Raw genomic sequence first — 13,756 nt, forward strand, 5'->3', positions numbered from 1 at the left:
ATTTTATATGTCTTGTCAAGAATTTACTCCGTCTTGCTTTTGATTCAAGGTATAAAGATGTCCTGGTCAGATCATGGATCCTGTGCCATGTTACAGTACCTTCCACAGCCAAAGTAGTTAAGGGGTAGTTGAATGGCAACAGGGAGCACAAAGAATTTTAAAATGCCAGCTTAATATTTTTGAAGATAAATGCTTAAAACTGTATTTTTTTAAAATTTTATTTCATTTTATTTTATTTTGCAGGTTCCTGAGCCTTCCATGTGTCTGTTTCTCCATAGTTTCAGTTTCCCAGGTGCCAACTGTTGCCATGCTGCCTGCAAAGCTGGACAGTGTTTGAGTAGGTGTCAGTCCCCACCCGCCTGAGGAGTTGCAGGACTATATTATACTTCCATATATTCCACAGCTTTCTTATGCTCCCTCTGGAAATACTTGACCATGTTGTTTTGTCCTTCTAAACTGTTGGCAGGTCCCATTAACTTAGTCCTCACAACAACATGATTTGTGCAAATGGGAACTTGCAGATTTTACCACTTAAAAGTAAGTAAGATCAGGCTTGCTCTGAATTCCTGCATAACTCACAACTTTACGCAAGTCAGAGTAAATTTTGAACAAGTAAATCCATATTTCTACTTCTTTCACAGTGGAAAGAACTGATTTTTGCTTAAAAAAACTCCAGGGAAACAGAGCCACAAGGGGCCTTCCACTTCAGTACAGCTCCCTCTAAATCCTGAGTATCATCCAGTGGAAACCCAAAATCAGGTACCTGTCCTGAGGACAGGACCTAGTGAAGTAAGAGAGAATCTTCTCATTCCATCATGGAAAGCCCAAATAATTTAAAATGATCTGTTTCTAGCACTTAACCCTTTTTCTTCTATTTGGGATTCACTCCCCAAGGCACCCACCTTCCTCCTGGATCTGGTCACAGAAGATAAATTTCTTGTGCACAGAACAAGGATAAAGATGTAGAAGGGCATGTAGTGTTCTGCTAAGTATTTGAGCTAAATGCTGTCTTAGAAAACTCTCTCCTATCTGTATCCTTAGAAGAGAATTGCAGTGCCATCAGCTAAACCTGTTTATGCAGTTTGATTACATACAACTTTTTTCTTTCTTTCTTTATTTATTTTAAAAAATATTTCTGGCAGTCCACACTTAAGATCTTGGAATTTGAGTTACTAAAGTATCTATCACTTATTCCTGAAAATTAAAGCAGTGGTTATCTCCCCTAAATCAGGTATGAGCACAGCAGAAAAACGGAGAGGAAAGGAAATCCATCTGTACTCTGTGAAGGGTTTGGATGATGAACATCAAGTAATTTTGGGAACAACCCAATGAACAATTGGTTAAAAAAAAGTTACTTTGAATATTTATGTACCAAATAAATACTGTCCACACTGTATGTTGCATGAAGCTGGAGCAAGCAATAACTCTCTCATACAGGATATGCATACAGATTTTGATTTAAAATTCCTCAAGCAACCTTATAACTTACATCTTCAGCATTCTGAGAGCTTTACTTAGAAACCTTAATCTGCTCTACTAAACTAAGTACATTCAGGCAGTGGTATTGTTTGGCCTAAGGCACTAGCAGGGCAGAATACACACAGTACTTGGATTTACTTTAAGTCAAAGGAGAGCAAACTCATTGGAATTCTCTCCAAAGTTGAGAGTCACATTCTCATCCTGACTGAAAAATAACTGACTTCAAAATAAGAGCAGAATGTAAGAACAGGTATTGGACTTAAGGTTTAGGTAAGAGAATATGGGTGGAAAGGATTGTTAAGCAAAGGAAATCACATTCTAGAGTTCATGAAGTATAGAGAGAGAAGTTAAAACTTGTAGGATAGCAGAAGCTGAGCCAAGGTAGACATCACAAAGGAATTCAAAACAAAGAACAAAAGGTTCTTTATCCTTATGAATAAAAGGAAGAAGGCTGCTCTGCATTTGGAAAGAACAGGAATGAATAGAAGGTTGTCCAACCACTAAAAAAGTGCTTTGCTTCAACTTGTAATAAGTGACATGAAATACAGGTTAGAAGGGACAAGACAGTTACCTACAGGTAAGAAAAATGTTGAAGTTACTGCGTTTATGGGGGAGTAACTCTGAATTTCATGTTCTGTCCAGAGTTCTGAGGGGACTAGCATATGAAATTGCAAGATTGGTAAATTTTATCTACAAATAAATATTATCTAAAAATAAATTTAAAAATTGTTACCCTATATAACTTAAATAATATTTGTAAAATTTATTTTTATAAAAGATAAAAGATATTCTGTGCTTTTTAAAAAACATTTTGAGGAATGTATGCAGTACCCTCTTTTTTTTTTTTTTTTACAAGTTAAATGTAGTAGATGTAAGATATTTCAACCTGGGTAAAAGGATATTGTGCTCAGTGAGAAATGCTGGTTAGTCATAAGCAGAAGAACTAGTTAGAGCCGAGACTATGATAAGTAAGTACTGAAAAGAGGTGTTTAGGTGTAAGGAAGCTGCTAGTGCTAGTCCCAAAGATATGAACTTAATACATTAAAATATAAGTATCTTGAATAATCACCCTGGATTATGTGAAATGATACTGAGAGAATTACAAATTCATGCCTTCAGAGGTTAATAACAAAATTGAAGAGTCATCCATAGAGGAGAAGAAAAGTTTTGCATTAGCTAATAATAAAACAGATGTAATCCACAGGTGGGATACAACCATGGAAAAGGCAAATTCAGTCACTGGTTTTATTATCCAAAGATTTTCCAATAAAGGTGAGCAATTAATTTTACCCTTATCCAGGGTACTCTTCTAGAATATTATGCATGGATCCGGTTATCCATGTTCTAGAAAGATACAATCCAACTGAAAATTCAAAATGAAACTTTTCCCATCTTACTGAAGATTTTTGGTTTGCTTGTTGGTGGATCAAGTCACTATAGTTTTGGTGAATTTCAGTGGCTATTTTTCACCCCTATTAATCACAAATTAAAGGCTAGACGTTCTTCTAGTCCTAAATATCTATTTGTGATTATCTTTCTATTCACCAAAACCATATGAGAAGTCCTCAGGAGACCTGATGTATAGTTCTTAAAATGAAACACTCATTTTGGAACCCATGTTATGCAACTCTGATTGCTGAGGAGTGAAAATTGTAAAATAATATTAAACATATTTCAACATGGATTCTGACCTTTTTTGTCTAGCAATCCTCATTGATAATTAAATTCTTGTGCACATAACAGTTCTTAAATACCTGTAAGAAGTAGATGTAAGTATTGAAGAGCAAAACTCATCTGTAGGAGAGTGGCTATCTGGTTATATAAACACAGGGAGGGTTAGTTATATACTCTGAATAAGACTTCATGTGCAAGGAGGCAACTAGTAAAAGCTTGCAACTTAGGAAGAGTTACAGTGAGTTGTAAGGGACTGAGAAAGTGATGGGGCAACTTCAAGAAGAAAAACAATCCTGAGAAGATTAATCCTTTAGACACTTCAAGAAGCAACACAGTTGCTTTTATTGCTCACACACTGTATTTCTGAGGCTTCTCTTAAATCAGGCAAAGAATATTAACTTGCATGGTTCTTCATTGATAAACATGATAGAATCAAGTTGGTCTTGATGAAAGGTATTAGGATAGAGAGGTTTGGACTACATCATCTCCTGAGGTCCTTTCCAGCTAAAACCTTTTTAAGAGTTTATGACTGTATAAGACCCATCTGTCTGTATGATATATACACCTGTATAAAGTCTAAGTATTTTCTCAATTGTTTTCATTTTTTTTTTTTCCAAATTTTACAAAAAACTTGAGATTTGCAATATTTTTTCCTTATTTTAGTCTGTTGTCACTTACATGTAGAACAAACTGCATAAGTACAAACTGCCACCAATGTCAAGAGGACCTCTGAAATCTCCAGTTTGTATACAGATTTGCATTTGTTGGGAATATTGCATAGAAAGGATACAAAGATTTTGGTTAATTATGTTTTTTTTAGGAATGAAGCTGCTTTGGCTGGATTGTTAATCTGGTTATAGAAGATACAAATCTGACATTCCAACTGCCAGGAATCATCAATAATTTGAAGAGAATACACACAAATTTCAAATACATCCTGGCAACCATCTATAGGAACATCTCCATGAGTTTCTTACAGGAGTGCAGGATGAGATGAATGTGTCAGACCTTAACAAGTGGAAGTAAAGTTTATTTTATGCAACCATTCTGTGCTTCTTTTTTTTTTTTTTTTTTTCTTATGCATTAAAGTTAGTAACATATTTTCTGCCTGCTCAAGTTGATGGTTGGCAGAAATGAAAAAAAACACAACAACCATCTGCTTAGTAATAAGCAGCTTTACAGTAGCTTCATATTCAAACAACTACTAGTCTTTCTAAATTGTAGGAAAGCAGAAAATTATTTAAGCCAAGACAAAGCAAATCTTTATTGAGGAATATTGGAATTTTTCTCACCTGGGAACTAATTGTGGGGTTTATGTCATGCAGCCAGGGACAGATATTTTGGCTTTTCAGGACACCTGAAGCTCCTGTCCTGGTGCAAAAGCTCACTTTTTGTGTAAATGTGGGTCACAGAAGGAAAAATAGGTGTAAAGATTTTTCAAGCATTTAGTCTTGCAAGTAGGATATTATGGTTTTTCAGAACTAAGCTGGCATAATATATAGCTGTGCCTTTTTGCCTCTCACTGTTGGAAGCACTGGTTCAGATTTTGTCTCAGACCTCACAAAGTTGCCTTTTTTTCCACCCTGAGACTGTGAGACCACCTGTGTCACAGCATCCCGTGATTTACAGCAGTTACACTTTTGTTCCCTTTTGCCTGCTCATCTGCTGTTGTTGATGAAATGTGTCCTTGTCTTTTGTCAGCCATCTGTACCTTGCTAGTCACCTCTTTCGGTGAATCTCTGTCAAAAGGCATCAATGTTTGTAGATTTTCCATGAGATCCTACCCTGACACAGGCAGAGTCCCATACTCTTTCATGCTCATAATCTCCAGTTCTGCTCAAGAGAGTGTGTGGTGTGAAGTGATGGAAAGAGTACAGACCATGGTCCAAACACCATCCCCATAAAAAGGAAAAATGAAATTTGGTGTATTCATTAGACAAGCCCCCTTCCAACACTGATGAAAACTTGTAACTCACTGAAGTTAGGAGTGGCTGGATGAAGTGAATAGACCACTAGTGATATTAAAAATCTATATTCATGGCTTGAAGTTGGCAGTGCATGATTCAGGACAGAACATTTTAAAAAGGTCTTTCTCCCCTTGCCATTTCTATACTTTGCTGTCAGGCTTCCAGTCATTCTCCTCCACTGAATACTCACTCCTTCTTTAGTTTCCTGATACAGGTGGCTACCATTTGTAGAGCTCTCCATTTTTTGCCCGTTTAAAAGCAGCTATTATTTATGCCAGTCCCTGCTTATCATCCTTTTTATTCGTTTAGACAAGAACAGCTACAAAACATTTTAAACAGCTTGAGATAAAGGTTAAGCTTAAAGATCACGTGTTATCATGCACAGCTTCAAAATAATGGGTTAAGCCTGCTTCAACACAATGTTCTGAAATCATGTCTTTAATGTGCATTTAATTTGTGCCACTCTTTCAGATGTAAGAAATGTGAAAACATGAACCAAACTAAAAAGCTATGGCCCATAAAGAAAATCATCTGCAGTAGCGTAAAAGGTACATGCCACACTTTTTTTCACTAGTCTTCATGTGCAAGAGGGCAGAGAATTGAAAAACACACCCTTTTTCGAACGACTTTCGTGACTGTATCTTTTAACAATGGTGTGCACCAGCGACATAGGTCTCACTAAAGAAATGTGATTGTTGGAAGTCCTGGATTTATCCTTCAAATAGTTTTAGAAGTTTTTGCATTAGAATTAATGCTAAGCTCACAGCCCTTGCTACAAACAATAAATTATCACTACATGTCTTGCTATTGAAATAGATTACTTAGCCATTCAGCATTTGCCACGGGATGCTCTCCAGATGTGTTGCATCTGAATTTCTCTGAATTTTCACTTGAGTACTACGAAGTTAATCTGTTGTTTAGCACACCAAAAGAATTGTTAAATATCTGCTAAACATTATACCAGTTTGCAGTGCTCTGGTGTAAGGATTTTTTTCTTCCCTTTATTCCTTCTCTCCATTCCAGTGATCTTTAACAATACCCCACTGTTGCAATGCTGTTCTTTTTTCCTCCTTCAAAGTATAATTTTATGCTAATCCTTGAGCTGTTGAAGAGGGCATTAGCTTTCAGCTCATTTTTTGATTTGTTGTGCTAGGGAAACTTTGTCACTTTCAACCTGGCACAACCTGAACTTTCCACAAGCATTACCTATTCCTTCCATAGTTCAAACGATTTTTTACAAAATTTGGTAGAGATTACATGGTAAGGATGCCTGGTCCTTCTGTCTACTGTATATCTAAAAATCCAAATGCTGAGAGGATTGAACTTTCATCTCTGTGTTGGAATATGGCCCAGATTCTGGATTTCAAAGCCACTAAAAGGAAGACAATCATTAAGACAACGTTCCCTCAAATCCTAGTTCAAATAATCTCAAAGTCTATGCAAAACACAAATGTTGACCTCACAGAACTTCCCAACCTCCAGAATGGGGCACAAAGCTCTGAAAACATTTCCAAACATATTTCTGAAACTTTTTTCCTTTTTATTGTGAGCAAAATATCCCTTGGTTGCCATTAGTTTTACTTAAATCCCATAGAAATATTCAGAGCTTCCTAGTGTATTCAACAATTCAGAAAACTGGCTCCTCAGCTCAGCTCAGCTCAGTCTGCACGATTGCATGTTTACTTAGTCCCCACTTATTTTTTTCAGGTTCACTATCAGGCTAGACAGCTCTGTCAACTCAAAAAGACATGCTTTTTTCAAACTATTGATCTCTGTTGCTCTTCCAAATCCTTTAGTATTGGCTCTTAGGATTACTATAATGCTATAATCATTCTGTTAAGGATTCAGATTTGTGGTGGACTAAAAGATGGTAACATCAAAAGGATTGAAATGCCCTTGAAGCAATCAATTTTTGTTCATCAAATACAAATGCTGAGAGGCTGCTTTCAGCTAATAATTTATAACTGAATTAATGACACATGGCTTCCGTCAGTAATGGTCTCCTCCCTGGGATCTTTTTATTTCCCCTTTCTATGATCTGATTTCATATTCTGGGAAAGGAAATCAGAGTACTAAAGAATTTAATCAGAAATTGGGACTGTCTGAAGTTAAAAGCTTAGCTTCCTTGTTTCAAATGGAGTGGTGCTGAAATCTTCATCTTTCAGCTTTGGCAAATTTGCGTTTTTAAGCCAATCTTACTGATGCAGAATTGTATTTCCACTTTTTTTTCCCTGCATACAAAGAATCACCGAGTTGTGGAAAGAATCTTGCAAACATTTTAAGCAAGTTCCTTACATGTGGAGGTCCTCAAACATTTTGGTAAATGAGAAACTTTCCATAATATCAGAAGGTGCCAGAATATTGAAACAAGCAATTCACCTTTTCTCATTCCAGCCTCCTCCTCATTCGATGCTGGATTCTGGCAACAAGCTCAGGGTAAAACTGCCACTTCTGCAGTTTAAAACAAACTTAAAATTGTTGAGTCTCATTTCCTGTCACAATCCTGTTTCTCTTTTTCTGGTGATTTGAGATGAATCTATTTGTTCAGAAGGGCTATCTGTAACATTGGCAAGTTTTGTTTTTTTTTTCCTTTTTTCTTCTGAATTTGTGTGGAAAGGGGAATATGCCCCAGGCTTGCCATCTGTCAAAACATTCTGCACAAGAATAGCATTAAGAAGTCAACAGTATAGAGAATAAGGAAGAGAAAAAAAAATAAAATAAAAAAGGCTTTCTAGAGGAGAAGTCATACACCTGAATAAGGGCCAAATTATTGGACACCTGCATAAACTGATCTCAGCTTCATGTTTTTTCCTCTCTGCTAGACTGATCAAGGACAACCTAATAATACCAGCTGGGTGATGAAGATGCTCTGTGATGTAGTTTACTGTGGTGTGGTCCTTGTTTATAAGTGTCACATACCTCAGTTAGTATTTGGGGTTCGTCATGCAGGGGAATGATTGTTGTGGCAGAGGGAAAAATATAACCGTGGTAACAGCTTTAGGAATGAAATATCCCATTAATCTAGTTATTACCTCTCTCCATCTCTTTTTGTGAAGCACAGATATTCAGAATCATTGAATCAGCTTCTAAAGTGCTGTTTGCACTTTTCTTAGATGTACAATGTTACAAGCTATACAAGTAATCTTGGGTCTATAAATTATTAGTAGGCTGTCATGTATTCTTTAGGTCTTATAGGTAACCTTATAGATACGTTTCCCTTCATAAAAACCATCTGCCCATATCCAATGAATCCTTTTCTCCATTTCCTTTCTCCTTCAACATCTCCTTCCACTCCCCTAAACTCCCTGTAGCTTATAATTGGTTTAGAAAAGGATGAAGTTATTTATATTCAATAGCTGAAAGTACCTATGATAATTCTGTTATAGCAATTTGTGTCCAATTAATAGTAAATATTCAGACATAGAAAATCTTCAACATAGGTCTTGCATTGGAATTTTTCGGTTGTGCTTGTGTATTAAAAGTGTATGTGACTTGGGTAGCACCCAAGCATTGCTGAGTTTATTGACCTATCTGTTGATTTTCAGGAGTTTAAAACATTTAATTGGGAACTTACAAAATGTGCAGAACCTAGACCCAAGGCAGAGCAAAAACACTTAACCAAAACTGAAATGGTTAAATACAAACAGAAAAGAAAGCACTGTGTAAGCTAGGAAAGCAAGAATATAGTGATGTAAACTAATCTATTCATGAAAGAAATCTCCATATCAGATTTGGATTGTACACCAATCATCAGTATCTGAATTTGTTGAATCTCAGTTAGAAAACAGTGGCTAAAATGCTGCAAGGTGCTTAGAATGTCAAATGAACCAAAGCTAAGCCTCACACAAAGCCTTGCAAGATCAGATCAATGGATGAAAAACAAACATAACTTGAACATTAAGTAAAAAATAGTAACTAAGTTTTGAAAGTAGGTGCACTCACCTGGTCTTTCAAAGTGCTCATACTTGATAACACTTGAAAGACTGATATAGTTTCAAAAAATGTTTCAAAGTAACTGAGACTTATTCCAAATAAAAGTGACAAAATAGCTGAAGAACCATAATAAAAATTATCAGAAAAAAAAAAAGCTTTTAAATTAATTAAAAATATGATAACATTAAACTTTATGAAAATCATGCTCTTTTTCTTAAAACAACCTTACATGCAATCCTCAGCAGAGGAAATTTTAAGTCCCCTCCCACTCTCCAGTTTAATGCAGTCCAAATGTCTCCACAGCTGAAAATGGAGCAAAGACATCATTTCTCTTCATTAGAGGTAGCTGGTGGTCCCAAAGCTCATTTATGACAAATACCTGGACCTTCTTTAATTTTGTTTTCCAAGTAGTCAGGAGTTTCCATCATCTTCTCCCAGTTCTCTTCTGTTAGTTTTTCATTGAGCCAAGATGAAAATATGTTAAAAGTTATGGCTCATATACAGACTTGTGGAAGCAGCCCCAAAAAGTGGACTCTCAAGAGGCCTCCAAGATGTTAAACAACCTTTGGCTCCAGAACAAAAGAGATAAATGTCTGTTTCTTCAGCGTAAGGCTTGGTACATCTGGGTTCCTTTTATTGTGCAGGGTGTCAAGTTATCTTTTGTCTCCCTACTTGCATCTTTGGGCTCTCAACATTCCTATGACAACGCTGAGCTGACTACGATCACAGCCGTGGCTTTGCCTGAGCTGGAGTCCTCAGTATCGAAGTGCAGGAGATGGCCCCTTCCAGAAACAGCAAGTCTGGCTCCCCAGGGCTGCTTTTCTTTCAGTTTTTATTACAGGAGCAGCCCTATCCTGAGTCCTCAGAGCTGCAGAAGGAAATGTTGCCCATACTACCAGAAGCTGGCTCCAATTACCAGCCTTTAATCGAGAGGCATGAAGATGCTGAGGTACGGTCATTCTACAGACACATGGGTATAAACTTGAAATCTGCAGATAACTTCAATGGGATGGTTCACATGCCTGAAGCTCAGTTAGTATGTATCTTCCTGCTGGAAAACTGGTCATAAAACTTCTGAGTACTTCAATGACTTTGGGGGCAATGGACCACCAAGCGTCAGAAGGTACATTCTGTGTGAAGGCATAAGAAAAACATTCCAAAAAAGCTTCCTCAGTAGGACAATAAAAGCACTTGAATATGCTGTTTACCCCAGCAGTTCCTGGCACTGCTGTTAACTGGGTTGCAGCCTCAGTGACATGTGAGTCTGTGTTAACAGTAATTTTCAGAAGCAGATACCTTATCAAACATTATTCTAGTAGGATGGTACACAGCGTCTTGATCAGGGTTGTGGGCAGGTGTTTATCACTTGTCAGTTAATTCACACATGGGAAAACACTGAGAGAAATCTTTAAAACTAACAAACCCTGTTTGGCAGGGTAATAATAATCCCAGAGGCTATGGCTGATGACTAGAAGCTATAACTAGCTTGAAAATTGTTAGTAACACACCTTTTTACTTCTCAGCTGGCCTTTGAAACACAGAAGAAGGGGAAATGCTGTTTACAAGACATGAAACCATATTCAGTATCCCTTTGAAGTCTCATCTTCTAGAACAGGTCCATAACAGCTTTACTTGAGGCTGTAACAGGCATCTCTGGTGTGAAGGGGGAGAGAGGAAAATTCTGAAGATGTGTATCCAGCTTTAAGGTAAGCCTGATGCCCTGTCAGTGGTGCTAAAAGGTGCAACAGTTTCCTCTTGGGATAGAGTCAGGTAGGAAATCCAATGCCATCTCTGTCCCACATGCCAGCCCTTTCTCTGTCAGCCATAGGTGAGAAGGAAATGTTTGCCTCTGCTGTGTGATATTCCTGTTATTGAAGGTAGCTGTGAAAGACACGTCACTCAAACATTCCATTTTATTTCATTTGTTTGGGAAGAAATGAGTAAAGACCTCAAAGATCTACCAAGTTGCTTATGTGTTCATGCTTGTTAGGATCTGAAAAATATCCTGTTGTCTCAGATAAATGATTGTGGGTTTATATGGTCAGTGCTGTACAGGCTCATATTTGTCAAGCAAAATAAAACAGTGGCTATTGGTGTTTTCTCCCCATTTTTGGTGAATGCAGTCTAAAATAAAATGTCATTGTTTTCAGAAGGATGGCCCATCTGTAGAACTTTTTTATGGCATGTAATAAATAAATAATAATAATTTTTTTCATCCATTAATGATAGTAAGGACTATGACATCTAAGCTGGAATTACTTTTTTGTGGGGAAAAAAAAAATAAATATATCTAAGCCTTATGACATAATGTAAAAAACAACAACTCACATGGAAGATCTGGGTAAAAACCTGAAACAAATTGCTTCATTGCTTCAAAGTCTTAAACATTTTTACTATTATTAAGTTTTCTAGTCATAGACCCAACAAGTTAAGAAAGTCATTTTAGTCTCATGTTTCTTTCATGCAGGCACAGCAGAATAGTGTGAAGTTAATATATTGAGAACACAAAATATGGATCAAGTCACTGAAAAATATACAGCCCTTCTCCACACCAATTCTATTTCTGAATATGTATTGCATCCAGTTTGGATGGAAGTGGCAGTGTCAGTAGTAATGCAGAGTCTGGTGGTTCCTGAATAGCCAAGGCAGCACAATTCAGCAAAGGAAACACCACTGTTCTCAGCACTCGCTGTGAAATGAGGGGCAGGGGGTGGGTGATGTCATTTTCTGTTGTATGTTGTGGAGTCTGCCAGGTTGACCTGAGCAGCTCCTTGTGTGCCTCACATTTTTGTCACCAGTCAATAGAAGCCGGCACATTCATTTGCAACACCCCCCCACTTTGTAAAGCAAACTGTGTGCATCTGAAAGCCAAAGCAGTGCAGGGCTTAAATCCTCCTGGTAGCTCTTTAACAACCACAAGCATGGGTCTGCTTTTCCAGCTTGCTTGCATTTGCTCTGAGTTATTTTCATATGGGTCTCAACACACCGAGTTCATTCTTTGTATTTTTCTATTGATTTTTCTATAACTGATGTGAAATAGAAGTATCTGTTGGGCTCTTTGTTTAACTGCATTTCCTCGTGTTTTCCCCCTTAATCTTTGTAAACGTAGATCTTCCAGAGGTTATGGCAGAATGTTTGTTATCACTTCTTGTCATGTGATATTTATCTAGCTGTGGCTGTGATACTGCTGGTGTTCCTGAAACGGCGCTGGGTTTCTCTCTTATCTTTCTGCAGGTGTTGGATTTGCCAGTCCCAGGGAAATCTGGTATCCTCAGTAATAGCTCATAGCCTTTAAAACCAGCAGTCTGGGATTTTCCCAGAAAGTTTACCTCCTGATAAACTGGATTCTTCTCACAGAATGAAAATATACCCAAAAAGGAAGAGGGCAAAACCAGCTCACTGAATTTTTTTTGCTGCTTGATTGGCTAAATCAACTGCACATTTCAAATCCTAAAATGCAAAGGGAGATAATCAACATTATGATAAATAAATAAACTTGAGACTTAAACATGCTGTCAGTTGCCAGGATTTTTGCCAGTGAGTACAATTCATCTGCCCAAAGTTCTGTCTTCAAATTACTATAGAATAGATGGATCATCGGATTTCATCACTCTGAAAGTAGTCTGAATAATTTATCCAAGGGAAGGTATTTTAAAGCTTTCACTTTTCATTACAAGTAGGATGTCTGACAGAATAAAATCTTGTGTGCTTGCTTTTCTGAAGTGTACGTGGAAACTTGTCAGTTGACAACCCCAGGAAAAAGTAAAAATCAGTTGAAAGAGCTGATCTTTATCAAGAGCACCCTAGAGGTGGTTGTTTCCCGTGGGTAACCATGAGTATATTCTGCTGGAGTAGGATTTACTGACGGTTCTGCAGCAGATGGAAATCTGTCATTTACCCAGAACCATGGGTTTCTCTTCTTTTTTTTTTTGTTTTTGATGCCTTAAAATCTAGTAGCAGTAGCAGCAAAGTTTACCCATATTGCAAACTTCATTGAAATTCAAGGGAAGACAGAAAACTTTCCAACAGCACTATTTTGAAACCGACCTTCTTCAATAGTTTCCAAACATCAAAGGATTGTGTATTCTGTCTGCAAGTTAGTTTTCCAAATAAATTATTATTTGATTCATCCCCCTATGATCTATTTTTAGTCTTTTGGGAGCCTTTTGAAAGCACAAGTGTTTTTTTTCTTTTTTTCTTTTTTCTTTTTTTCCCCTTGGTTTGGATCATATGGTTTGGAAGCTCTTGCTGCCTGACAGATTCTCACACAATTACCCTTCCAGCAAATTCACCCTTGCTGGAACTTACTTCTTAGGCATTCCTACAGTGCCCCTTGCACTCGTGGACGTCTGTATATTCTGCTGATCAAAGAGTGTTCTTCTCCATCCACTTATCAAATGGTTTATTTTTACATAATGTGCCTGTTGACACCACAGCTGCTTTTTCAAACTGGGGAGGGGAGAACTGCTGTTGAAGAGAGAAGATGACGTTAAAATTGAACTGTACATTTTTGCAAGTAGCTGCACAGCTGTAGCTGTGCTTTTAGGGGTGGGCATTGTCCTCACTGACTTTGTTTACAACCAAGTTGACTACCCATGTAGCAGTCTTACAGCATGAGTGGGGTGCCTGAGGGATGCTGTTTTAGTAGAGCTACCCATCTGCTTGGCTAAACTTGAGGCCCCTACTTTATAGTGCATTATTTC

This window comes from Chaetura pelagica, unplaced genomic scaffold (assembly GCF_000747805.2).
Source record: "Chaetura pelagica isolate M959 unplaced genomic scaffold, ChaPel_1.0 scaffold165, whole genome shotgun sequence".
NCBI lineage: Eukaryota > Metazoa > Chordata > Aves > Apodiformes > Apodidae > Chaetura > Chaetura pelagica.